The 25,393-nt window shown below is 40.8% G+C and overlaps 1 protein-coding gene across 1 annotated transcript in view; it reads right to left on the bottom strand.

Moving 5' to 3' along the window:
* Positions 1–19,706: 19,706 nt before the first annotated feature.
* Positions 19,707–25,393, bottom strand: part of LOC105487744 (putative uncharacterized protein FLJ13197) — a 68,021-nt gene continuing 62,334 nt past the window's right edge. The window contains exon 3 of the transcript XR_011621369.1: positions 19,707–19,936. The gene's annotated coding sequence lies outside the window, so the exon portion shown is untranslated. The remainder of the gene's footprint in view (positions 19,937–25,393) is intronic.

Raw genomic sequence — 25,393 nt, 5'->3', positions numbered from 1 at the left:
CTCATTTCTCAGCTCCATGTCCCCTCTATAGTAGCTGCTTTATTCTCAACATGAGCATGCTTCCTGTGGTAGTCCCCAAGAACTCTGAACTTAGAATCATCTTTACAAGCAACAATCTTCTCTTTCCTACCAAGGCCCACCACAGTCCCAGAACTAAGCCTCAGCGACCTGGCCCGCCTCACGTGTCCATCCCTGAACCTGTAGCCAAGACAATGGTGTATCCCAAATGAGCATGGTGGCTCCTGCATACACCCAGGTCTCGAAGGAAAATCGAGCTGCTGTCACCGGAAGGAGGATGCACAAGGGAAAAACAACACAGTTTATTCTATTTTGACTAATGTGAAATTTTTAAATTTAGGATAAAGGATTGCAGATTTATATCAGTTTTAACACCCACTTTGTTTCTCTATTTTATTTGCACAGTATTGAGAAAATTCTGATTCATTACTGGTAACTGTTTTTTAAACAGCATACCTGTTTAAAATATACCTGGAACATTCACAATAGTCTTAAACTTGTGCCAAAATGTAAGTAGGTTGAAAGTCTGAGTAATGGGAAGTTTTATTTCAAAATTTAATTATATAAACCATGACCAATCTCCTCTGTTAATTTAAGTGTTCACTGGGAAGATGTTTCTCAAATGTATCTATAGTGTCTGACAAGAAATTCAACAATGTTACTTATTTTTTAAACTTAGATATCTCTGTAACTATTGTTCAAAGCTTGAGTATGGTAAAATTAATGTTTTGCCCTTTGAGTCATAAAGTTAGGTTTCAACTTACTTGCTGGCATGCTATCAGTAAATGTAAGCATGGTGATATTGCAACTTCACATTGCCAAATTGAACTCATTCAGTTTCTTGAAAAACATCAGCAAGTTGATGCAACTCTGTTATATCAGAGAACTACTTGCTAAGTCTCATTTGGAATACAATATTTAGTGATTTCTTGTCTCGTTTGAAATAGCAATAACAACATCTTGTCTCAAGACAATTGATAAGTGTTCCCAGGAGAAAGTACACTGTGGAACCCACTACGCAATACATTCCCAAAAACTATAAAAAAGCTGAAATTGGAATCTCCTGTCTTATTAAACTGACAATGTAAAGGAGATCACTAATCACTATTTTAAGAGATGCTCATGTCACCTTAATAGCTGGTGCTTTTCTGTGCAACTCGCCGTATCTTATTCAAAATCACATTTCACCAAGAAAATTCCTCCATACTTTGCACCACTTTAGCCCATTCTGCATAGCCTTATTTTTCCTGATTGGGCTAACATGACTCTTTTCCTAGCCTGAGAGCCTTGCAAGGGCTGGAACTCTCTTATTATGTGCTGTCTCTCCATTGAGCTTACTAATGTATACTCAGAGCTTAGACTGTAAATGTTTGGTGAATAAATATATATGTGTGTATATATACACATATATATACACACACACATATACATTTAATGTGTTTTATTTACAAAAAAAATTATTAAAGGGAAATTTTCACCAAGCCATTGTTTCAAATAAAATTCCTTTTTTTTTTTTTTTTTTTTTTGAGACAGTTTCATTCTGTCACGCAGGCTGGAGTGCAGTGGTGCAATCTTGGCTCGCTGCCACCTCTACCTCCTAGGTTCAAGTGATTCTCCTGCCTCAGCCTCCCAAGTAGCTGGGATTACAGGCACCCGCCACCATGCCCAGCTTATTCTTGTATTTTTAGTAGAGATGGGGTTTCGCCATGTTGACCAGGCTGGTCTTGAACTCTTGGCCTCCCAAAGTGCTGAGATTACAGACATGAGCCACCACACCCAGCCTCAAATAAAATTCTTGAGAGTAAGAGTTTTTACACCACTTATGAATAGCAAATAAAATAAGACACCAAAAACTTATTTCCTCTACAGAAATGTTTTCCAATGGCTATTTTAACCACAGGACCACTTACATTCCTCATTCATTCATCGAACAGTTAGAAAGCACCTACTACATGCTACTAAACTGTCTCCATTGCTGAGGATATTTTTTGAAAGACATTAAATACAGTCTTTGACCTCAAGGAGTCTAGTCAGGGAGAATCATAAAAACTCAAATCATCATCATGCCTCTTGATGAGTGCCATAAGAGAGATACGAATATTACGTGGTGTTGATTAGGCTCTTTCGGGTTGCCAGGAAAAGAGACGTGCTCTGGTGACTTGCATTAATGTGGTTCATTATGAGGCTACAGAAGGAAGTAGGGAAGAGCAGGAAGCAGTTTTAGCAGCTGCCTGGCGGGTCTGGCAGAGCTGGGAATGTCATTCAGGACATAGTATACCTCCAGCCACCTGTTCTTCTTGACATTGCTTCAGCGGCAAGCATCTGTTGCTCCTTCTCTAGTGCTCTGCCAGTGTGATGACTCAGCCACACTCTGCTCTGCTTTCTCTGCTCGTGCTGCTAAATCCTCTCTGCATTCCTTTTCTCTCCTCCATGGCTCCCGCTTTGTTGCGGCTCCCGCTGCCGTGTGGATATGGCTTGCAGACTCCTCTCAGGATGTCTGCCTTTTTCCACCCAACTTTTTGGCTTAGTCCCCTGATAAGTCTCAAATTCAAAGTGTGTGAAAGAGGCTTTGTTTGGCCACTCATCATCCAGGGTACAGTGACCTCGCTGGGTGGAGCTCTGGCATCAGCCGCTGGCCACTGGACTCTCCATGGATGGCTGCCTTTGGGTCGGGCACCAGTTCTCGGTTCAGTGCACCATAGCCAGGGAAGCAGGGTCCTGGCAGAAATCACATCCACCCATGCAGACAGCACTGTCTGCAGCAGCTCTCATCCCAAGAGCAATGTGGCAGAGGCTGGCACTCATGCCAGCGCTGACTTTCCTCCAGCATGATGTCCCAATGTATCGATTGCCATCCTAACTTTGACCGTGTCAACCATTCAGCTTTGCTACCAATCATGTCAGAGCTATGACAGATATTTGAAAACACATTTTTAAAGCTATTTAAAATAACCAAAAGTTCACTTTGGGAGGCCAAGGCAGGCAGATCACTTGAGGTCAGGAGTTGGAGACCAGCCTGGCCGACATGGTGAAATCCCATCTCTACTAAAAATACAAGAATTAGCCGGGCGTGTTGGCAGGCACCTGTAATCCCAGCTACTTGGGTGGTTGACGTATGAGAATGGCTTGAACCTAAAAGGTGGAGGTTGCAGTGAGCTAAGATTGCACCACTGCACTCCAGTCTGGGTGACAGAGTGAGTGACTCTGTCTCGAAAAATAAAATAAAATTACCAAAAATTAAAAACAACTTGAATACCAGAGGAAAAGAAAATACTTGAATAAATTTTAATATATTTGTAAGGAATATCATACAACCGTTCAAAAATATGACTTAGAGAACATCATGACAAGGGAAAATGCCCACTGATATAATGTTCAATAAAAGTCAGTGTACGCAAGTTATATAGTATCATTACTGAATTAATTATACACATTCACATATAGAATATAGAGAGAATAAACTGGAAAGATAAGTTGACAGTGACTGTTGATGGTGGGACGATGTGTGAGTTTTATGTTCTTTCTTATGCATTCATTGTATTTATTAACCTTTCAAAAGTTAAAAAAAAAGAGTTCTCAATTATAAGATACAGAAAGCAGTATACAAGACCGCATTATTTCAGTAGGCAAAGCCCATAAATTGGTTTGACAAAAAGTGCAAGATATCTCGGATCCCATTTCCAGTAAAGAAGCAACATTTCCTTTCTTATTCATGAACTATATTAGCAAAGCAAACAAAGATGACAATGAAATCAAAAGCATGACAGAGTAACAGGATGCACGGTGCCTACTCATGAGTCCTGGACTGTAGCTATTAGGAGGATGTCTGTGTTGTCAAAGTTCAATTCTATTTGGTGGATGGAACATGGGAGATGGCCTTCGGAAAAACTATAATCCAACAGGAAAAAAATGGAAATAACAGAAGATAATACAAAGGAGTATGGGAGCCCAGAAGACATGGTTAACTCTCCCTGTGAGAGGGAGGGGAAAATTTAGAAAGTTACCAACCTTTGAGCTGAGCCTTAAGTGATATTTATTTAATTTTCAAGGGAGCCCCACAGAAAGGGGTACCTTTCTTCCATTCTTGAATTATCAGCTGATTGAGAAATAATATCAGCGAATAGAGCAGACGGGAGACCAAACTATCACACATACTTGATAAAGTTGATATTGAAGAAGACTTTATAGCTTCAGGTAAGGTAAGTGGGTTTCCAGTTCTGGACTCAGAAATAGACAGATTTATCCATCCAGTATTGCTAGGCCACAGCAAGCTTTATAATGGAGGGCAAGGCCCTTGGAAAACCTACACAGGAGAATCAGAGCAGAACACGTGTTCTCAACAAGCAGACTCACTCCAAGAAGAAAAGGAGAGGAAGAAGCTGAAATGCACACACCCGGTGTGGTGGGCTGAGTGTGCCCCACACACCCACACATACTATGTGTATATATAGAGAAAGATATAATACACACATAGAGAGAGTCTGTAAACGTGGGCTCGTTTAGAAAAAGGATCTTTGCAGATGGAATTAAGTTAAGGACCATGAGATGAGATCATCCTGGATTAGAGTGGGCCCTAAATCAAATGGCAGGTGTTCTTAGAAGATAAGGGCAAAGGACAGACAGGAGAAAGCCTTGTGAAGATGAAGGCAGAAATTGGTGTGATGCATCTACAGGTTAAGAAACCTGGATTCAAACCAAGGATTTCAGAAACCCAGCACCCAAAACCAGGAGGGAGGCAGGGAATGAATTCTTCCTCAGAGCCTGCAAAAGAAACCAACCCAGTCCACACATTGATTTTGGACTTCTGGCCTCCAGCACTGTAAGAAAATCCATTTCTGTTGCTCTAAGTCACCCAGTTTCTGGTAATTTGTTACAGCAGCCATATACTGAGTTTCTCCTAAACTCAGCAGGCTGTGAGTGGAGAGAGGAGGGGGAGGCCAAATTATTCCCCAAGTGGAGCTTCCTCCACCTAGAAAATACTATGAGTGGGGAAGACACATCTCGTTCAAAAATAATAATAAAAGCCACTAACATTTTTCAAGTGCTTGCTATACCAGCCACAGTTTTGAGTGGTTCCATAAAGACTACACCAGGGACTATGCAGGGGAAGGGAATTCTAGGCCAAGGGGAAAAGCTCTGTGGGACTTCCCCATCCCACACACTTCCTCATCTACTCCTATGCAACTTCCACCAATTTCAGGGACATTTATTTGGTCAAGAACAAAATACTTCCCACACACTTCCTCATCTATTCCTATACAACTTCCACCATTTCAAGGACATTTATTTGGACATTTACTGTGATTTACAGCTTTGAATCTTCAGGTTTCCCACATCCTCTGATAACAAAAATACAGGCAGTGTTTGTTTAATTATAAAATTTTTATAAATATCATATAAGGCTTGTGAAAAACATGGGCGTATTAGTCAGTGTTCTGCAGACAAACAGAATCAATAGAATGTATATAAATAAATAAACACACACACACACACAGAGAGAGAGATTGAAAGCTTAAAATAAGGAATGGACTCACCTGATTGTGAGGGCTGGCAAGTTCAAAATCTGCAAGGCAGGCCAGCAGCCTGCAGACCTAGGGAAAAGTTGATGTTGCAATCTTGAGTTCAGAAACAATCTGGGGGCAGAATTTCTTCTTCCTCGGGGGACCTCAGTCTTTTTTCTTAAGACCCTCAACTGACTAAAGGAGATTCATTCACATTATGGAGGGTAATCTGGTTTCCTCCAAGTCTATTTATTTAAATATCAGTCGTGTGTAAAAAATACTTTCACAGCAACATTTAGACTAGTGTTTGACCCTAGAGGCTTCTTTGCCTCGCTTAGTCCCATTCCTGTGCCATCATCCAAGTTTTGGAATTTCAGCATCAGTGTCCAAGCCTGGTTCATGTGACTACAACCACATTGCTATGCAGTGAGCAATGAAGGGTCTCCCTCTTCAGCTTCCACAGACAACTAAGGCACTCTAGCCAAACTATACACACAATGGGAAATTGCCCCCATATAGGAGCCACATCAGAGACAATGACTCTGAGCTGTTCCTTCAGTCTTTCTTCCATGCATAATACTGGGGTTGGGATGCAAAAATGACTTTATGTTTCTTAGCATAGTTTTTTGGTTCTCAGAAAATACACAACATTCTCAAGTGAAATTTCCCCCCAAATTTCCTCCTAACCAGCCTCATGCCCGATGTCTGACCTGTGTAACCCCTTGCAATACATGACTCGAGAAAATGATATATTTTAAGTCAATCACATGTTAAATTTATACTTTGATTGCCAATATTTGAGCAGTGACCAATTACCCACTCTGTTAATTATTTTCTAAAATCATTGTGGTTTGCCTGTGAAAGTCCATGGATATCTAAGTCATTATAGGCAAGAAGATTGACAGCCAAAAACCCCTCATACCCGCACACATTCTAATGACAAAATCCTACCAGAGAATCAACACCAATACTATTTTTTAAAAACCCAGAGTGTGGAATGTACTAAACCACTGGCCGATTTCACTTTAACAGTAATACTTATACAAAGGGGAAAAGCTTTTGAAGCGTAAGCAGTTTAATAAGGAGAGAAAATAGACATTCAAACAAATCATAAATGGAAGGAAACTGTAGAACAATGCAATGTTCAAACTGGCCATTCAGGGTAACTTCTTCTTTTTTAAAATTTAAACTATGTTTACTTTAAATTGACATAGTTTCATCTTTCACAAAGCATAGTCAGAAGTCACTTTTTTAAAAATTTCACTTTCTTTAATGGCAAAATAATCACTCACATCCTAGCTGCAGGTTTATTTGCAGTTTTGCTCTGTCTTCATAAAGCTGATTCAGTTGACAGTTGCCAAGGTGACGGCCTTTTTACAAGACACTTTGTTTATGGAGAAGAGTTAAAGGATAAGCACTTTTCACTTGAGACTTTCTAGAAAAATGATACTTGCATTTGCCATACATGCCACTCCAGGTCAAATTTTAAAGACAAGAGAATGAAGAGATGTTGTGAGACTTAATTAAATTAAGGACAAATGTACTCTGTAAACAAAAGCTTTAAAGTTTCCTAGCCAGTGTCTATTTTTCAACCCTGTACTTTTTGACTATTTAAGCTGTGAAACGCAGAGCTCATAGTTGCCTCTAAGATTTAAAGAAATATACTTGTTATTACATGGCTCAAGGAGCAGATATAAGTAGTCAAAATAATCACATAAAGAGAAAATTTTGAAAATTAGTTGTTTTAATTTACTTGAAATGCATTGATCCGCATCACCTCCTACCAGATGAATTAGTGTTATGTTTGCACAGATGTTTACCATCCATTGTTGTTGTTATTATTCTTATTAAAGAAATCACTGCAAATGGTAGGAACATCCAGAAGGATAAACCCAAATCTGCTATTCTGAGTACAACCAGTTGCCCTACATTCAACCTTCCTAAGCTGCTATATTTCTTGAGGAAATTTCTCACCACCCAATTCCCACCTTCTCTCCTCAACAGCTAGTGGTATGATGTCAATGAGTAGAGCTTTTCAATCCATTTCTGCTCAGGCATAGGAATGTGATGTGATGGGACCCAGTGGGAGTACTGCAAAGGCTTCTGAGTAGATGTTCCTCACTTGTGAAAGAAGACACAACACAGAGCCATTCCATTTTTCTCCTCTGGATTCTATCATCTGTGAGTACAGTCTGTCATGGACATCTTGTTAAAATGTGGACAAAAACCAACGTGCTGGATATGACAGAGTGGAAAGTGAAATTTAAAAAAAAACAAACCCTAGGACTATGATGGCATTGCTAAGCAGCTGAAGTAACCCAGGAATCACTTTTCCTCCAAATGTTGTATTTCAAGAGATACATAATGTGTTTTCATCATTTAAACAACCTGCAGTTATTTTCTGTTACTTAAGGCAAAAGCACCCCGGTTGATTGTGACGTGTTGCAAAAATGGCCACCATTCTTCTTCCCTCCCTGTGTCTACAGCCTGTGCAATGCAACTCTGCCTCTCCTTTCAAGAGACAATTTATTCATCCCTTGGATCTGGTGAGGCTTGGGACCTGCCTGTGGCAATAGAATGTAGCAGAAGTAACAGTGAAAAGTTCAGAACCTGGGCTTCAAGAGGCTTTGTATAGTTCCTTTCTCCCTTGTAGACTTCTAATGCCATTATATAAAGAAGACGAGGTTAGACTGTGGAGGAAGAGAGATCCTGTGGAGAGTGACCCAGTTTCCCCAGCTGTCTCTGCTGAGCTGTCAAACCACCAAGCCCCAGTCAACTTATCAGCTGATCATGGATACTTAAGTGAATTCAGCCAAGATCAGCCAAGCCAGCCCAGACCAGAACTGCTCAGGAATCCCAGCCCAATTGCCAAACTACAGAATTAAGAATTAAATAAGTGGTTATTTTAAACCATCATATTGTGGGATTACTTGTTACATAGCAAAAACTAATTGATACATAGATAAAAGTAAAACTCTAGATTATTACTAAGAGCAACAACTTCCCTTAAGTGAATGTTGCATTATATAATCATTGAATATATATTTATCTTGGAATTGGAAATAGATACATATGTGTACAGCCAAAATTAAATCATTAAATATATAGTACAGATGAGACTCTTGCCAGGTGTGGAAATGGAACAATTGAAGGTAATAATGGCATCCTACCACCATTTCCGATTTTTGACCTATTGTAAGGTTGTCCTTGTTAATGGGAGAGAGGAGAGAATAGAAAGAAAGGATGGCTAGTATAAAACTGTACACAATCTGAAACCATTCATATTTGGCATCAGCAAATGGTATTTGTGTGCATTCATGAACCAAATCTTTTCTTTTCTTCTTTCCTTGGACTGACATTGAGGGTAAATTGCATTCTCCGTGCACTCAGTAATCAAGTGAGGAATACGCAGCTTAGAAATCTTCTCACAGGAAGGGACTTGCAACCTGCAATCAACTTAATTATAAAATTTTAGAGCACAAAGCCTTAGAAAATGCCTAGTTCAACTTCCCACTCCCCAGTTCAATGCAGTCATCTTCTTTTTAACATTGATTCCATTCAGCAGTCTCTTATGTGCAAGTGACTATGCAGCAGGGAATTCAGGAAGAGTAATGAGCATCTCTGCCTTCAAGGAGATTACCATTTGGTAGCGAAGGTGAGAGACTTACATAAATAAGATCCCAGCGCAAAGTGTTAAGGAGACCTAAATACTAGGAGTTCAAGGGAAGAAAGATCTCTCCTATAGTGGACATAGGAAAGAGGTAGCATTGGAAATGGGCCTTTAAGGATGGATATGGGCTGGGCACGGTGGCTCACTCCTGTAATCCTAGCACTTTGGGTGTCCAGGGCAGGTGCTTCACTTGAGGTCAGGAGTTCAAGACCAGTCTGGCCAACATGGTGAAACCCCATCTCTATAAAAATACAAAAATTAGCTGGCCATGGGGGCATACGTCTGCGGCCCCAGCTACTTGAGAGTCTGAGGTGGGAGAATAGCTTGGATGCAGGAGGCAGAGGTTGCAATGAGTTGAGATGGGATGGATACGCATTTAACACATGATAGTGAAGAGGGAGGAGAAAGTTCCAGATTGAGGAATTATGAGCATAGTATGGAGACAGAAAACAACAAACCAGTGTGTCAGGAGTATCAAATGCTGATAATAACCTTTCAGCATTTATTATATGAGCATTCTGGATTATAATCTTCCACACTTTCCTATCCAGCCTTCTTCATGTAAGTAAAAAGCCTGTCCCTGGCCAGGCGCGGTGGCTCACGCCTATAATCCCAGCACTTTGGGAGGCTGAGGCGGGCGGATCACCAGGTCAAGAGATTGAGACCATTCTGGTCAACATGGTGAAACCCCATCTCTACTAAAAATACAAAAATTAGCTGGGCGTGGCAGCGTATATCTGTAGTCCCAGCTACTCAGGAGGCAGAGGCAGGAGAATCACTTGAACCCGGGAGGCAGAGGTTGCAGTGAGCTTAGATGGCGCCACTGCACTCCAGCCTGGCGACAGAGAGAGACTCCGTCTCAAAACAAACAAACAAACAAACAAACAAAAAAAAACCTGTCCCTTCACCTAGCTGCTCCAGCCGAAACCTAGGAGGCATCCTTGATTTCCTCCCCTCCCTCAAACCCAATATCCAAACCATTATAAAGCCCAGTCAGCTCTAACCACCAAGATATGTCTCACCACCTCTATCCCCACCAGCTGAGTGTAATCCATCTTCTTCCATAATATCTTCCTAACTTGGCTTGCTTCCTCCACTCTTAACCTCTTCCAGTGTAGTCCTCACACAGCAGCCTGAGTGAGCTTCATAAAATGTAAATCAGGTCCTGTCACCCCTCCACGGGAGGGGAGCCTCTGGTGGTTTCCTGTCCCACTGGGAATAAAATCCAAACTCCAAGGGCTTGTAGTATTTAACCTCTGCATCATCTGGTCTCACTTATTATGACTTTCTCACTTGCCCACTGTGCCTTGGCCACACTGACCTTTAACTCTACTTTAATTCTCTGAGCTCTTCCCCTCTTTAAGGCTTTTGTAGCCTCCATACCCCCGTCTGGAACGCAGACCCATGGCTTGTCCTCTCATTTCATTCAAACATCTTCTCAAATGTCATCTTCTCAAATGTCATCTTCCCAGAGATGCCTTCCCTGACCATCTAGGAGATCCCCCATCTCCCTCGTTCCCTGTATCCTGCTTCATCTTTTATTTTTCTAATCTCCCAAGACTCGGTCATCTATATCCTGCTTCATCTTCTTCCTAGTGCTTTTCATTACCTGAAATTATACTTTATATTTGTTTGTTCACTTACTTCTTATCTGCATTAGTATTAGTTTCCTGTTGCTGCTGCAAAAAATTATCACAAACATAGTGGCTTAAACAACACAAATGTATTGTCTTACACTTCTGGAGATCAGAAGTCTGAAATGCATCTTAATGGGTCTCACTAAAGCAAAGATTTCAGTAGGACTATGCTCCTTCTTGGGGCTTTAGGGGAAAATTCATTTCCTTTCCTTTTCAGTTTTTTTTTGTTTTTTGTTTGTTTGTTTGTTTGTTTTGTTTTGTTTTGTTTTTTTGAGATGGAGTCTTGCTCTGTCAGCCAGGTTGGAGTGCAGTGGCATGATCTCAGCTGACTGCATCCTCCGCCTCCCAGGTTCAAGTAATTCTTCTGTCTCAGCCTCCTGAGTAGCTGGGACTACAGGTGCACGCCACCACATCTGGCTAATTTTTTTGTATTTTTGGTAGAGACAGGGTTTCACCATATTAGTCAGGTTGGTCTCGAACTCCTGACCTCAGGTGATCCACCCACCTCAGCCTCCCAAAGTACTGGGATTGCAGGCATGAGCCACCGCGTGCAGCCTCCTTTCCAGTCTTGTAGAAAAAGATTCTACATTCCTTGGCTTGAGTTCGCCTTCCATCCTCAAAGTCAGCAGCAGCAGGTCAACTCCTCCTCACATGGCATCACTCTGACACTCACTCTCCTGCCTCCCTCTTCCTTCTTTTAAGGACCCTTGTGATTCCATTGGGCCCACCTGGATAATCCAGGCTGCTATCTCTATTGCAAAATCAGCTGATGAGCAACCTTAATTCCATCTGCAACCTTAACTCCCCTTTGCCATGTAACCTACCATGTTCATAGGTTTTGGAGACTAAAACATGGACATCTTTGTGGGGTGGCATTATTCTACCTCCCACCCCACAAACACTAGAAGGTAAGTTTCATGAGGGGCAGAACTGGGCCTCCTTCATCATTCTCCCATGCCTGGCACATAGCGATGTATAATACTCCATATATGTTAGTTAACTAAATTCTTGAATGCAACCTACTGTTCCAAGAGTTTTAAATGTATTAAACCAATTCCATCATCACTACTACTCTGTGAAGTAAGAACAATTTTTATCTTCATTTACATTTGAGGAAATAGAAGCACAGAGAAATTAAGTAACTTGCCTAAGATCACATAATTAGCAAGTACCAGAGCCAGGGCACAAACGGAAGCACACACACTCTAAGGCCTGTGCTCTTGACCACTGTGCTACATCCTCCTCACCAGGAAGTCATGGAAAAGATAAGGTAGGGCCCCAGTAGAACCTTCCTTGAATGAACTTTGGCCTAACTGGTAAGCACAAGTTGGGAGAATGCCATTCTCTCTCACACATGCCCATTCAGTCTTTGTCTAGATACTGTTGATGGAGACAAACTCACTATTTGAGGAGGAAGCTTACTTCGATCTTTCAGCCAGGTCTGGTTTTGGTCCAGCTAACCACAGCCACCCACAGATTCCTGAGGATACTTTCAAGCTAAATGCAAACTCATTTTTCCTGAGCAGGCCTTCTACACAGAATTTTTCTCTGCTTTCCTACTCTGGTAAAATGTGCTGGGCCTTGGGTAAGTGTGGGACCCACCACCACCTTCACTTCGATGCTAGATCAGAGCCAGCCTCAGCAATCAACTTATGTGGGCTTTCTCTTGGATTCCACTCTGCTCTCACTCAAAGACCAAAAACCTCTACTCTACACACAACACCCCTTGCTCCAAAACTCAGCACCCAGAACGTCTCAGAGGAGGGAGAGTAAGTGAGGGACTTTCATAACCATTTCCCTTCATTCCTCCCACAAATTTCCAGCTCCCAGGCCAGGAGAGGGGGTGGGTAAGACATTGTTCTAAAGGAACCCCATTGAGTGTCTGATGAACACCAGGGCCCCTCCCTCAGGAGGGTGGAAAGGAGAATGGAGAATGGGTGGACAACAGAGAGTATTTTTCTTTTTCTGGCCAATAATCCAGAAAATGGATAATTCCCACAAACATAATCAAGTTAGTATTCCACGTGTAATTTGGCAATAGACTTGCTAGTCAACCAATGACTTCCAGTGCGTGTGGGATTTTTAAAGGGAAATTTACTTAGTCATTTTAGTAAGAATATTCTTTGGAGAAAAATTTTTCGAAGAAGACCAATAAGGCTAAAGTCAAAATATTATCTCCAGGTCTGTGTCATAAAAGCTGTCCAGGGTACATTATCTCCCCTTTGATCTAGCTACCTTACCCACACATCTACACATTCTCATTCTCTCTCTCTCTCTCTCTCTCTCTCTCTCTCTCTCTCTCTCTCTGTCTCCCTCTTTGTCTACTATACACACAAATATACACACTTAACCATCTCAACCATACACATGCATTCATTCATATAGGCACTCATGCACTTCCTCTTGGTATTTCCCAGTTACCCAGGAGTATTTCCCAGTTACCCAAGAATTCTCCTGGCCCTTCTCCTGGATGTTGTCCTGCTCTACATGTGCAGACACTTGCATAATAGCAGCACTGGAGTTGCTGAGAGCCAACGAAGTAGGCTGTGGGTATCAGTCCCTACACGTAAGTTGGTTTCTCAGCTCCACCACTTAATATCTATGTGACTTCAGGCAAATTAACTGCTCTGAGCCTCTGTTTCTGTGTCTGAAATTGGCAAAGTAATATCTATCTCATGCTCAATATTGAGTACCAACTATGCGACCAGCATTGTTCAGGTGCTGGGGGTACAGCAATAAAAAAGATGAAATTCCTGCTCTTAGGAAGCTTGTCCTCTAACGGGGAGGAAATGGGTCTCTACCAAAAAAAAAAAAAAAAAAAAAAAAAAAAAAAAAAAGGATGATTTCAGATAAAAACTATTAAAAATAGAACACAGTAATATGATAGAAATTTAGGGGGAAGATGTGGTAGGCAGCTTCAAAGATGGCCACTAACAATCCTCGCCTCCTTGTATTCATCCACTTGTGGGTTCCTCTTCATGTTGAGTGGGCTGACCCAGGTAACCAATAAGATATTGTGGCAACAGGAGGGTGTTATGTCCAAGCACAGGTCATGAAACACATTGCAGCTACCAAATCACTCTCTTGGGTCACTCATTCTTGGGAAACCAATAGCCATGTTGAGAGAACACTCAAGTGTTCTAACGGACAGTCCTAGGGTGACGTGGTAATGAATGAAACCTCTTGCCCATAGCCAGCACCAAGCTTGCCAATGGCCAGAGCCAGCCTACCATGTTGAAAGTCATCCTCCAACCCTGGTCAAGGCTTCAGAAGACTGTATCCTGCAGATTCGTAAGAGATGTCAAGCCAGAACCACCCAGCCAAGTTGCTCCAGAATCCCTGGCCCATAGAAACTGTGAGACGAGCCGGGCGCGGTGGCTCAAGCCTGTAATCCCAGCACTTTGGGAAGCTGAGACGGGCGGATCACAAGGTCAGGAGATCGAGACCATCCTGGCTAACACGGTGAAACCCCATCTCTACTAAAAAAAATACAAAAAAAGCTAGCCGGGCGAGGTGGCGGGCGCCTGTAGTCCCAGCTACTCGGGAGGCTGAGGCAGGAGAATGGCGTGAACCCGGGAGGCGGAGCTTGCAGTGAGCTGAGATCCGGCCACTGCACTCCAGCCCGGGTGACAGAGCGAGACTCTGTCTCAAAAAAAAAAAAAAAAAAAAAAGAAACTGTGAGACGATACATTTTATTATTGTTTTAAGTCATGAAGAGTTGAAGTAATTTGTTAAACAGCAATAGATAATGTATACAGGGAGCTTTGAATAGGATAAGGGAAGGCTTCAGTAAGCTTCATTAAACTTGGGTTATTGTGAGGATTAACTAAAAAACTAAAAAAAGTCCTTAGCAAAGGGTTAGGTTTTTAGTCCATGCACAGTAAACCTCAGCTATAATAATTTTATTCTTTGTGGTAAGATTAATCTTCATCCAACACCCTCATATTGCAGATGAGGACCTTGGGATCTAGGAACTTCAGACATTTGCCCATATGCTACAAAGCAAGTGTTGGCCAACCTAAGCTGGAGGCTAGGTCTTCTTCTAGGCCCTAAGCCACACCTCTTTCTTCTACACTCTGTTGCTTCCCTCCTTGCATAAAAAGCTGCTGGAACGAGAATCTGGCAAATCTGCACAGAGATTCAAACTCCACTGAGTCTGCTCCATACCCTTGGACATGGAGACAGAGCAAGGGACAGAGAGATGATGGGTGTGGTATATGTGGGACCGCCAACTCCACAGTTGCCCACAAGGACTTCTTCAGAAGCCAATAGCCATCCAGGTGAACATTTCTGGATTTCCATGGAATGCTCTCTACCTTGCTAATTGCTGTTAGGAGCTAAACAGCTGTTTTTAATATTTTGATGCTAAACACCTAAAGGGCCATGGAGAGAAGGAAAGAGAGAAAGGCAGATTGTCTGCAAAGCCTAGAAGACTATCTGTACCTCAGCTCCAAAGAGTTTAGCACAGGCTGGTTCCCATGTGCTGCTTTCCTCATTCTTCCCTAGGGTCAAGGATGCGGCCAGCTTTCCTCTCTTGGTGGCCGCCACACCCATTCTCTCCCTGGGCTTTCTGTCCTTCCCTCCACCCCCACGACCAGCTGTGGAGTTGCACATGACCCGTGTCCCTCCCTCCTTTCTTATATCCTCTCAAAGATGAGCTCACAGGCTCTGCTTGTTATAAGAGATTCATTGCTGGTCACTATAGAGAAACAGACAACAGACAATGAAAATAACCAAAGTGGGAGAAATTACAAAACAGTAGAATCTTTTGATGTGACCACACCACTCCCTCACTTAAAATCTCTGGGTCACTCTGCCTCCCTACAGAACAAATACAGAAATCCTCAAAGAGGCACACAAAGTTCTTCAAGATCTTGCCTAAGTTCAAATCCTTACTCTGTGCTTGCCAGCTGTGTGCCCATGAGCAAGTTACTTAATCTCTTTGTGCCTCATTTTCTTCTAATATAAAAAGCTAAAAATATAGGGTTGCTGTTAGAATTATTTAAATGAGTTAACACATAGAAAACCTTAGATCCACCTCTGGCATATATCAAGTGTTCAATAAATGGCATCTACCCCGATGATGATGATGATGATGATGATGATGATGACACCTCTGCAAACTTACCCATTACTTCCTGCCTTCACCTGCTTGAAAAGCCCTCACATATGTACCATGCTGTTCATCACCTCCATGTTTTCTTGCTCTGTTTTCCTGGACCTAGACAGCCTTCACCTTCCCTCAAGCCTGGTTCACATCCAGGTCTTTAGAGATGTGAAGTTTGCTAGTCAAGCCAAATTCTTTGGAAAGCATTCAATGCCTATCCCATCATCACCACAGGCTGGCTCTGGGACCCCTCATCTGTGCTCCTGTAACATCCTATGCGTATCTCTATCATTATCTAAGAATATGTGTGTGTGTGTGTTTGAATGATCTATTAGCTGTGTCACAACCTACTCCGATACCTACTGGGTTCAGACGACAACCATTTTATTTGTTCACAATCTATGGATCAAGAATTTAGGCAAGGCTTGGCTGGTCAGTTCTTCTGCCCCATAAGGCACTGGCTGAGGTTCACTCACTCAGCTGCATTCAGTTAGAGTCTAGGTCCATGGAGGGTTCACTCACATGCCCAGTGCCTCAGTGTTCTTCTCACACTCTCACTCTATGTGGCAAACTTGGGCTTCCTCACAGCATGGTGGCCTCCTTACAAGTCAGGCTCCTTACAGGGTGACAAATGCTCCTTATAAGCAGCATTTTAGGAATGACAGAAGCAGAAGCTGTAGATTTCTTAAGGCCCAACCTCACAAGTTGCACATTTCTTCCACCACATTCTGTTGGTCAAAGCTAGTGAGAGAGAGGGTCAGTCCAAATTCAAGGGAAGGAGTAGGGAGAACGTGTGGTCATCTTGAAGCCACCACCACAGGTTTATCTCCCATTAAGATTCTGAGCTCCTTGAAGGCAAGGACAGAATGTATTAGTCTTGGTATCCCCAGCACCTAACTGGGACTAGTGCCTGGTATGGAATAGGTGCTTAACAAGTTGTTGAACTGAACTCCCACACAAACACAGGAAAGCTCTAGAGGAGGATGAGACATTCTAACAAAACCCCCGAGGAAGCTCCTCTGGGAGCTGCCAAAGCCTCCCCGCCCACAACCTCTGCTTCTTGTCAAATCCATCTTCAGTTCATTCCTGGCACAAGGTGTGTGAGCAATGCCAAAATTACTAATTAAGTACCAGTGTCTCTAACTGGCTTTAACATGGATAAAGGACAGAAGCAAAAGAAATGAGTGTAGTTGGAATGTTCTACAGGCCTATCCAAAGAACAGATAAAATGCGAAGTGCATTTGTATAAACATTTCCAACTCTAGCCCTGCGCAGGTCAAAAGCATCCCCAACGAAGAGGACTTTCAAGTCTCCTTATTTGGGAAAAACCCTCCCCCAGCCTCATGCAGTAAAAGCCAGTGGCTAGACCGTGAGACTCACTCCTGAATTCCCTAAAGTCCTGTTGTTTTTGCCTATGGCTCATGGCAGCAGCCCGAGATTGCTGCAAGAATGCAAACCTCCCAAGACCAGGCGCCGAGGGCAGAGCCATGGGAGGTGAGGGTATGAGGGTGAGTCAACTCAGACCACCAGCAATTGTCTGCAGAGAGAATGTCCAGGCCTTGCCTAAGCCAGCATTGGCATAGGCACTTAATTTTTAATGAGCAAACCATTGGGAGAAAAACAAATACAACTTTAAACTATCTGAGTATGCAGGTTTGCTTCTTTTTTCATCTTAGTGTCCACAATGAGTGTCTTGGCAATGAGATGGACTGGGTTGGTTCCTAACCTAGGATCTCAAACAGCTAGAAGCACCAGGGGCAAACAACTGCAGACAGAGCCCACCTGACACCAACAGGCATGGGGAAGCAGCTGTCCTTCCCTTGCTGTCACTGGGGACAACTTGACAGAGTCAAGCCAGCCTGAAGAGAATCACTTACACAAGGTAGAAGTGTTCCAGATGCATGAAAAAGTGACCCATTTAGCAACTCTCTGGAATCCTGAGAGTGAAACATATTGCCCAAGTCCCCATGTTGTCTTCTCATGAGGCAACCAAGGGCGTAGAAAGGTACAAACCCCTTTCCTTCACGCTGCAAGCTGGCAGAATCCTGGCAGCGGTGACACAGGGGAGGGCATGTGGGGTGCGTCCATATTCCCCAGGCTCCCATGTTCCTTTTTCAGTGCTCTTCATTTCCCCTCAAAACTAGGTTATAAAGTAAGAGTCCCATGCCAGACACCCACGTTTGCAACCAACAGATATCTAGTTGAGCACATTCCACATACTAGGCCCCGATCCAGGTGCTGGAGACAGCAAAGAACCTAAGAGATGAGGTGTCTGTTATATTGGAATTTTCCAACAGGCAAATAAAAAGGCAATTTCAGATCACAATAGGTGATGGGAACAGAATAAACTAGGAGAGCAGGAAGCATCATAGAGAATGGCTTCTTCAGGTAGAGAACACCTCACTGGGCCTTCGACGATGACACAAAGAGAGCCGTAATCTAAGACCGAAGAGGCTCAGGCAGAAGGAGCAGCAAGTGCACACAATCCGAGATGAGCCTGGTGTCTTTAAGGAGCAGAACAAAGGCCAAAGTGAACATAAGTGCAGTGTGAGACAAAGTAGGGCTACAGTGTGCAGGGCCTCGGATATTACAGTAAGGAATTTGAACTGATTTCACTCCACATTTTCTCCAAACATTGCTAGCCTTTTTTTTTTTTTTTTTTTTTTTTTAGAGAGTCTCACTCTGTTGCCCAGGCTGGAGTGCAATGGCATGATCTCAGCTCACTGCAACCTCAGCCTCCTGGGTTCAAGTGATTCTCCTGCCTCAGCCTCCCAAGTAGCTGGGATTACAGGCACATGCCACCACGCCTGGCTAATTTTTTGTATTTTTAGTAGAGACGGGGTTTCACCATGTTGGCCATGGCTTCTGTCGAACTCCTGACCTCAGGTGATCCAATCGTCTTGGTCTCCCAAAGTGCTGGGATTACAGGCGTGAGACACCACACCTGGCCTACTACTTTTAACTCTTTAGCACTATGAGGTTTCATTTGTCAGAGACTATGATGTTCCAAAGCAGTGGTCCTCAAAATGTAGTCTTCAGACCAGCAACATCAGCACCACTTGGGAATTGGTTAAAAACACAAACTCTCAGGTTCCGACATGGACCTGCTGAATCAAACGCTCAGGAGCCGGGAGCCCGGCAATGTGCCTGTCATAAGCCCTCCATGTGATTCTGATTCATGGTGAAGTTTGAGAACCACTGTTCCAGAGAAAAAGGATTTCCTAGACTGTGGAAACATCCTTTAACACAAATACACTGTTAAGGAAGACAGAGATACGTGTATTATATGTTTTAGTGTGGTTTCTCTGTAAAAGAATGGAAATAAACAGTACAGTACATAGATTCTGACTGGCCTTCGCTGACTTATGACCCCCCACGCAGCCCGTGATACAATGAGGCTCTTAGTATCGAGGAAAGCTGACAAACCTACTTGCCCCTAAACATAATGGCCCAAGGTAGCTATTCTTTTGGAGTTTAGAGGCTTCCTTTTTATAGCTGCTCTACAGCTCTCTCTGTTCTTAAGCATTCACTTTTCTTAATAATAAATATAATAAAAATTAAGGTAGCTATGTATTAAGAAGTTACTAAATATCAGGATGCCGTTTCAAGAGCACTGTAAGTAAACATTATTACCATTTTGAGAAAACAAAACAGGCCCCAAGAGATGAAGTCGTATGTTCAAATACATACCTATTAAGGGGACAATGCTGGTATTCAAACTCAAGTGTATTATGTATCTATTGCCAAGTAACAAATGACTCCAAACTAAGTAGTTAAAACAGCAAACATTTATTACATGGTTGCCTAGCATCAGGGATCCAGTAGGGGCTTCGCTTTATGGTTCGGTCTCAGGGTCTCTCATGAGGTTGATGTCAAGCTGCAGTCATCTGAAGGTCTAGAACTGGATCTTCCAAACTCGTTCATGCAGCTGGTGGCAGGAAGCTTCAGATCCTTGACAAATAGGCTTCTTCATAGAGCAGTTCATGACATGGCAACTGGCCTCCTCCAGAGCAAGTGACGGAAGAAAGAGAGAGAGCAACCAAATTGGAAGCAACAGCGCCTACTGTAAGCCCATCTTATACGTAACATGCCATCACTTCTGCTGTACTCTTTTGGTCATGAAGACCAATCCTAGTATAGTGTGGGAGGGAACGACACAAACAGAAGAATATCAGGAGGTGGAGCCCTGGGGTGCCATCCTGGAGGAAGGCTACCACACCATGTCTGTCTCACTTCGAAACATATAATCTGTTTGTTTATTCCTTCAGTAAATATCAAAGGATCAGTCATTTCCAGATGCTGTCCTAGACTCTGGGTATTGTTGGTAAATGAAACAAACACAACCCTTACCATTCTGGAGCTCATAATCTAATAAATCAGTAAACAAACAAATACATATATAATTATAATTTGTGATAAGTACTATGAACAATATAAACTGAGTTCAGTGGGAGGAAAATGGGGTGAGGGTAGGGGGTAGAGACCTATTTCTCCAAATTGGTAAAACTTAGAAGGCAGCTTTTCCAGAGGCAACCCTAAATAATGGTCACCAAATTTTGGGGACTAATCAATAAAACCTTTTGAGTAAGCATTCCTAAAACACATATATTTATTCAGTTTTAAATTTTATATATGGGTATATATGCGTATATAAGTATAATATAGGCATTGTATACTTCATATACAGAAAACACATTATATATAATATATAGAAAAAAAGATGAAAGTTGAAATATAAAATATTTTACATTTTTATAACATTATTAATGATGCAAAAACTATTTTGTGCCTACCTTTGAAATTTTCATTAATAATATTTTGATGAGAGCTATGTGATTGAATATGCTTCACTAAGCCTCTATGAATAAAAGGTCTGATTCTACATTAATTTCTTTTGGTGCTTGGTTTTTTGTTTTTTTGTTTTTTTTGTTTTTTTGAGACAGAGTCTCACTCTGCCGCCAGGCCAGAGTGCAGTGGCTTGATCTTGGCTCACTGCAACCTCTGCCTCCCAAGTTCAGACGATTCTCCTGCCTCAGCCTCCTGAGTAGCTAGGACTACAGGCGTGCGCCACCACGCCCAGCTAATTTTTGTATTTTTAGTAGAGACGGGGTTTCACCATGTTGACCAGGATGGTCTCTGTCTCTTGACCTCTTGATTCACCTGCCTCGGCCTCCCAAAGTGCTGGGATTATAGGCGTGAGCCACTGTGCCCAGCCTGGCGCTTGGTTTTAATAGTTATCAGACATGGAAAAGATACTTCCAAAATACGTTGATTAAAACAAGAGAAGAGCTTTATCACTCATTTCACTGAAGTATGATACTTGTTTTTCAACCCTATCCATCAATTAGTTTCCAATAAAAATTGGATAGTAAATTTTTACCTTCCCTAATGTCAACTATTTGTTAATACAAACTTTAAAAAATTGATTCAAAGTCCCCTAAAACTGTTTATTTATCATTTTTAAAAGGTTAAAAATTCCATTTCCAAGTATGTAGACATGAGAGTTTTTAAAGAGGCATATTCATTGCAGTTTTGGCAATAAAAATTACATAACTATTGGAGATTTTCCAAATATCCATTTTCAAAATGCTCTACTCATAGCATTAAACATGGTTACTTCCTCACTTATTGTTAAAAGATCACGTTTATCTGAATAATTTCACAATTTTTTGGCCAAATTATTTTGTTTATGGCTTTCTCTGGTAACGTAGCTAAAGAAGCACTTACATGAGGAGCTAGAAAAATGTCAGCCCTGCCATTTCTTGTTTTTCAGCTAAATTTGTATTATTAGGGAAATCTCTAGACTCAGCCTCTTTTTAAAAATATTTTTAGAATCACTTATTCATTAATGGAGATATTTGGTTAAACCTAGATTATATAAGACCTCCTGTTCTGGGAATGGAGAACTAGGTAATTCATACCATCCCTCCTACTGAGGACAATCAGCAAAACAAAATATATTTCAAAAATCTACTCCGGTGTGCTAGATAGCTAACAAGATGGTGCAGAATTACTGGGTTAGTATCTGGTAAAGGATACAGATGAAGGGAGTTGAGTCCAGCATGTAGGGCAGTTTTTTCTACGGTATATGCCAATACGGTATATGCCCATTTCTTTTTTCTTTTCTTTTCTTTTTTTTTTTTGAGACAGGGTCTCACTCTGTTGCCCAGGCTGGAGTGCAGTGGCATAATCTCAGCTCACTGTAATCTCTGCCTACTGGGTTCAAGCGACCCTCCTGCCTCAGCCTCCTGAGCAGCTGGGATTATAGGCATGCACTACCATACCCAGCTAATTTTTTGTATTTTTAGTAGAGACGGTTTCACCATATTGGGCAGGCTGGTCTCAAACTCCTGACCCCAAGTGATCCACCCGCCTCAGCCTTCCAAAGTGCTGGGATTACAGGCGTGAGCCACAGAGCCCAGCAGTATATGCCAATTTCTAAAAGCAGGACTGAGGGGCCAAGTGGCTGAGCAGGAAGGTGGTTAAAAAGCATCTCACAGAGCTAAGGCCAATTTTGGGGCTCAGCATCACCAAGCCAGGATAGCTCTGGTGAATCTCTTCGCATTTGGATGGGCCGCTGAAGGACAGTACCCTAAAAACAATGATAAACCAAAAGAAGGTTCTAGAAACTCAGTTTCACAGTACCTGGAATTGAATTAACATGATCTCATAATGCTAAGGCCCCAAGTACCTAGCAGAAGTAAATATGAATTCACTTTGGAGAATGACAACATCATTATAGAACTCTAATTATGACTACAAATAATGTTTCAAGTACAAATATCTGAATACAATAAAAGAAAGAAAGAAAAAAACAGAAAACAAGACAAGACCACACAAATGAAAACCAAGAAAACACAGACATAGATCAAAAAGGCTCAGAAATTAGAATTTTTCAACTTAAAAAAAAGTGTATTGACTTTAAATAATACTATATTTAATCTGCTCAGAGAGACAAAAGTCAACCTTGAGACTTTTGGCAGAGAACTGAAAATTATTTTTTTAAAAGAGCCAGTGAAAATGCTAGAATTTAAAAAATAATAACAATTAAAACACAATAGATTTCACATTTAATTACAAATAGATGAAGAGAGAATTTGTAGTATGGAAGAAAATATCCAGACTACAAAGCTAAAAGACAAAATTAAGAAAAAAAAGAAAAAAAAAATTATAAGAAAGTTAAAGAACCTAGTAAAACACTTCCCAAACTTAAAAAAAAAACAAAATGTCATAAAATGATACCTTTGTAAAATGTAATTTAAATGAATTATTAGAACAATAAAATAATAAAAAGACACTGAATATATGCTCAAATTTTTATTGGATTCAAAAGACAAAATTACTCTGCCAGTTGGCTTCAGAATATTTAATCTCAATTTTGTACTTCTCTTTTTCCAAATCATGACACTGATATAAAAGCTCCATGAAAAGTTTTGATATATATTTAGCTCAAGTACTAAACGGAGAAAGATAATGGAACAGAAACATCATTTATGAGTAATTAGCTGAACCATTTCTAAAACTAATTAAATACATCAATTGACGAATTTAGGAAATCGAAAACTAGTTAAATAAGGGAAAACCTAGGTGTACTTTGTAGTAAAACTGCTAAAAACAAAAATATGAACAAAGGAAATACCTTCAACACAACCAGAGAAAAAGATTGCCATCAATGGAACAATAATCAGACTTACAGTTTATTCCTCAACAGCAACATTCTGAGCCAAAAGACAATGGTACAATAGCTCCAAAGTGCTGAAAATAAATTACTCTCAACCCTGAATTCTGCTCCCAAGATATAAATGTATGTCAAGAATGAAAGTAAAAAGAGACATGTTCAGACAAACCAAAACTGGGAGAGTTCATCCCCAAGAGACTTGAATTTATATATCTACATATATATAAATTTGCCTTCCGGCAAAAGGAAAAGGTTTCAGGTAGAAAGTCAGAAATGCAGAAAGGCATGATAACTATAAATGAATATTGACTACATAAAACCAAAAGTAAAATCTTATGGAGAATTATATAGAAAATCATAATACACTGAAAAAGCATTTAGTCAGGAGAGACATAAATAGAGTGATAGTGTTTTACAGTACATACATTCCCCGGAAGAGAAAAAAGAACCAAATGATATTTTATTTTTATGTCAGATATACATATTGCAATATTCGCTGTAATCACCACAAGAATTTATAGGATTTGAGTAACTTTTAAAAATTTTAAATCAATGCAAATGAAAGCAAGAAATGAAAAAAATAATATAGGACAAGCAGTACAAATTGAAAAGCTGAGCAAAATGGTAGATTTAAACCCCAAAATATCAGAAATTAGATAACATGTAAATATTTAAATTCAGTGATTAAAAGACAAAGTTTGTTATCCTGAATAACACTAAATTTAATATGCTACTTACAAAACACAAGACTAAAATAACAGAATTCTCAAAGATTTAACAATAATGTCAAACTAGACACTAAGGTTAAAAGCATTCCTAAAGACAAAGAAAGTGACCTCATGATGACGAAAATTAGATTTGTCAAGAAGATACAACAATTCTAAATTTACATGTAGCTAATAGCATAGATTCCAATTTTATTGCTCTTTCTCAGATCTAATAATAAGACAAAAATCGGTTTACATTTACAGGAGTATACATTTGTAAACTTGACTTAACTGGTCTTCATAGAATACTGCACCCAGTATCTGCAGAATACACACTTAGTTCATACACCAAAATTACAAAATGCTGGGCCAGTAAGCAAGTCTCAACAAATTTCAAGAACTGAAATCATAGAGTATGTTACCTGACCACAGGGGAATTGAGCTAGAAATCAATAACAAAACCATATTCACAAAATAGCCATATATTTGGAAATTTCAAAACATACTTCTAACTCAAATTATAGATTCAGAGAGGAAATCACAATGGGAAGTTACAAAAATATTTTGAACAGAATAATCATGAAAATATGACAAATCAAAATTCATTTGATGTAGCTAAAGCTGTGCAAAAAGAAACTATATGGCCTTGAACATCTCTAATCTGAGAGACAGTGTCTTCAAAAAAAACCTATGGAAAATATTGTACTTATTATATTATACTTATTTAAGTAGGTGCTCATTCTCATTAATAATCAGGTAAATGTAATTAATGCCTCAATGACATTTTATTACAAACTCACCAGAATGGCTAAAATTCAAAAGACTGACAAGACCAAATGTTGAAGAGGATAATCACCAGCCCATGCTGCTGGTGGAAATGTAAACTGGCGCAATCACTTTGGAAAATCGTTTGGTGATATCTACTAAGCAGAAATATATGTGTGTGGGTGTGTATACATATATGACTGTGTGTACACACACACGCACTTTTTCTATCAAAGGTCCTGTCCCCCATGCACCTCTAGGCTCACAAGGCAGAGATGTAAGTGCCTTGTGAGCCTCAAGGTGCACAGGG

Source organism: Macaca nemestrina, chromosome 3 (assembly GCF_043159975.1).
Source record: "Macaca nemestrina isolate mMacNem1 chromosome 3, mMacNem.hap1, whole genome shotgun sequence".
Classification (NCBI taxonomy): domain Eukaryota; kingdom Metazoa; phylum Chordata; class Mammalia; order Primates; family Cercopithecidae; genus Macaca; species Macaca nemestrina.
This window is presented reverse-complemented; position numbering and strand designations above follow the sequence as displayed.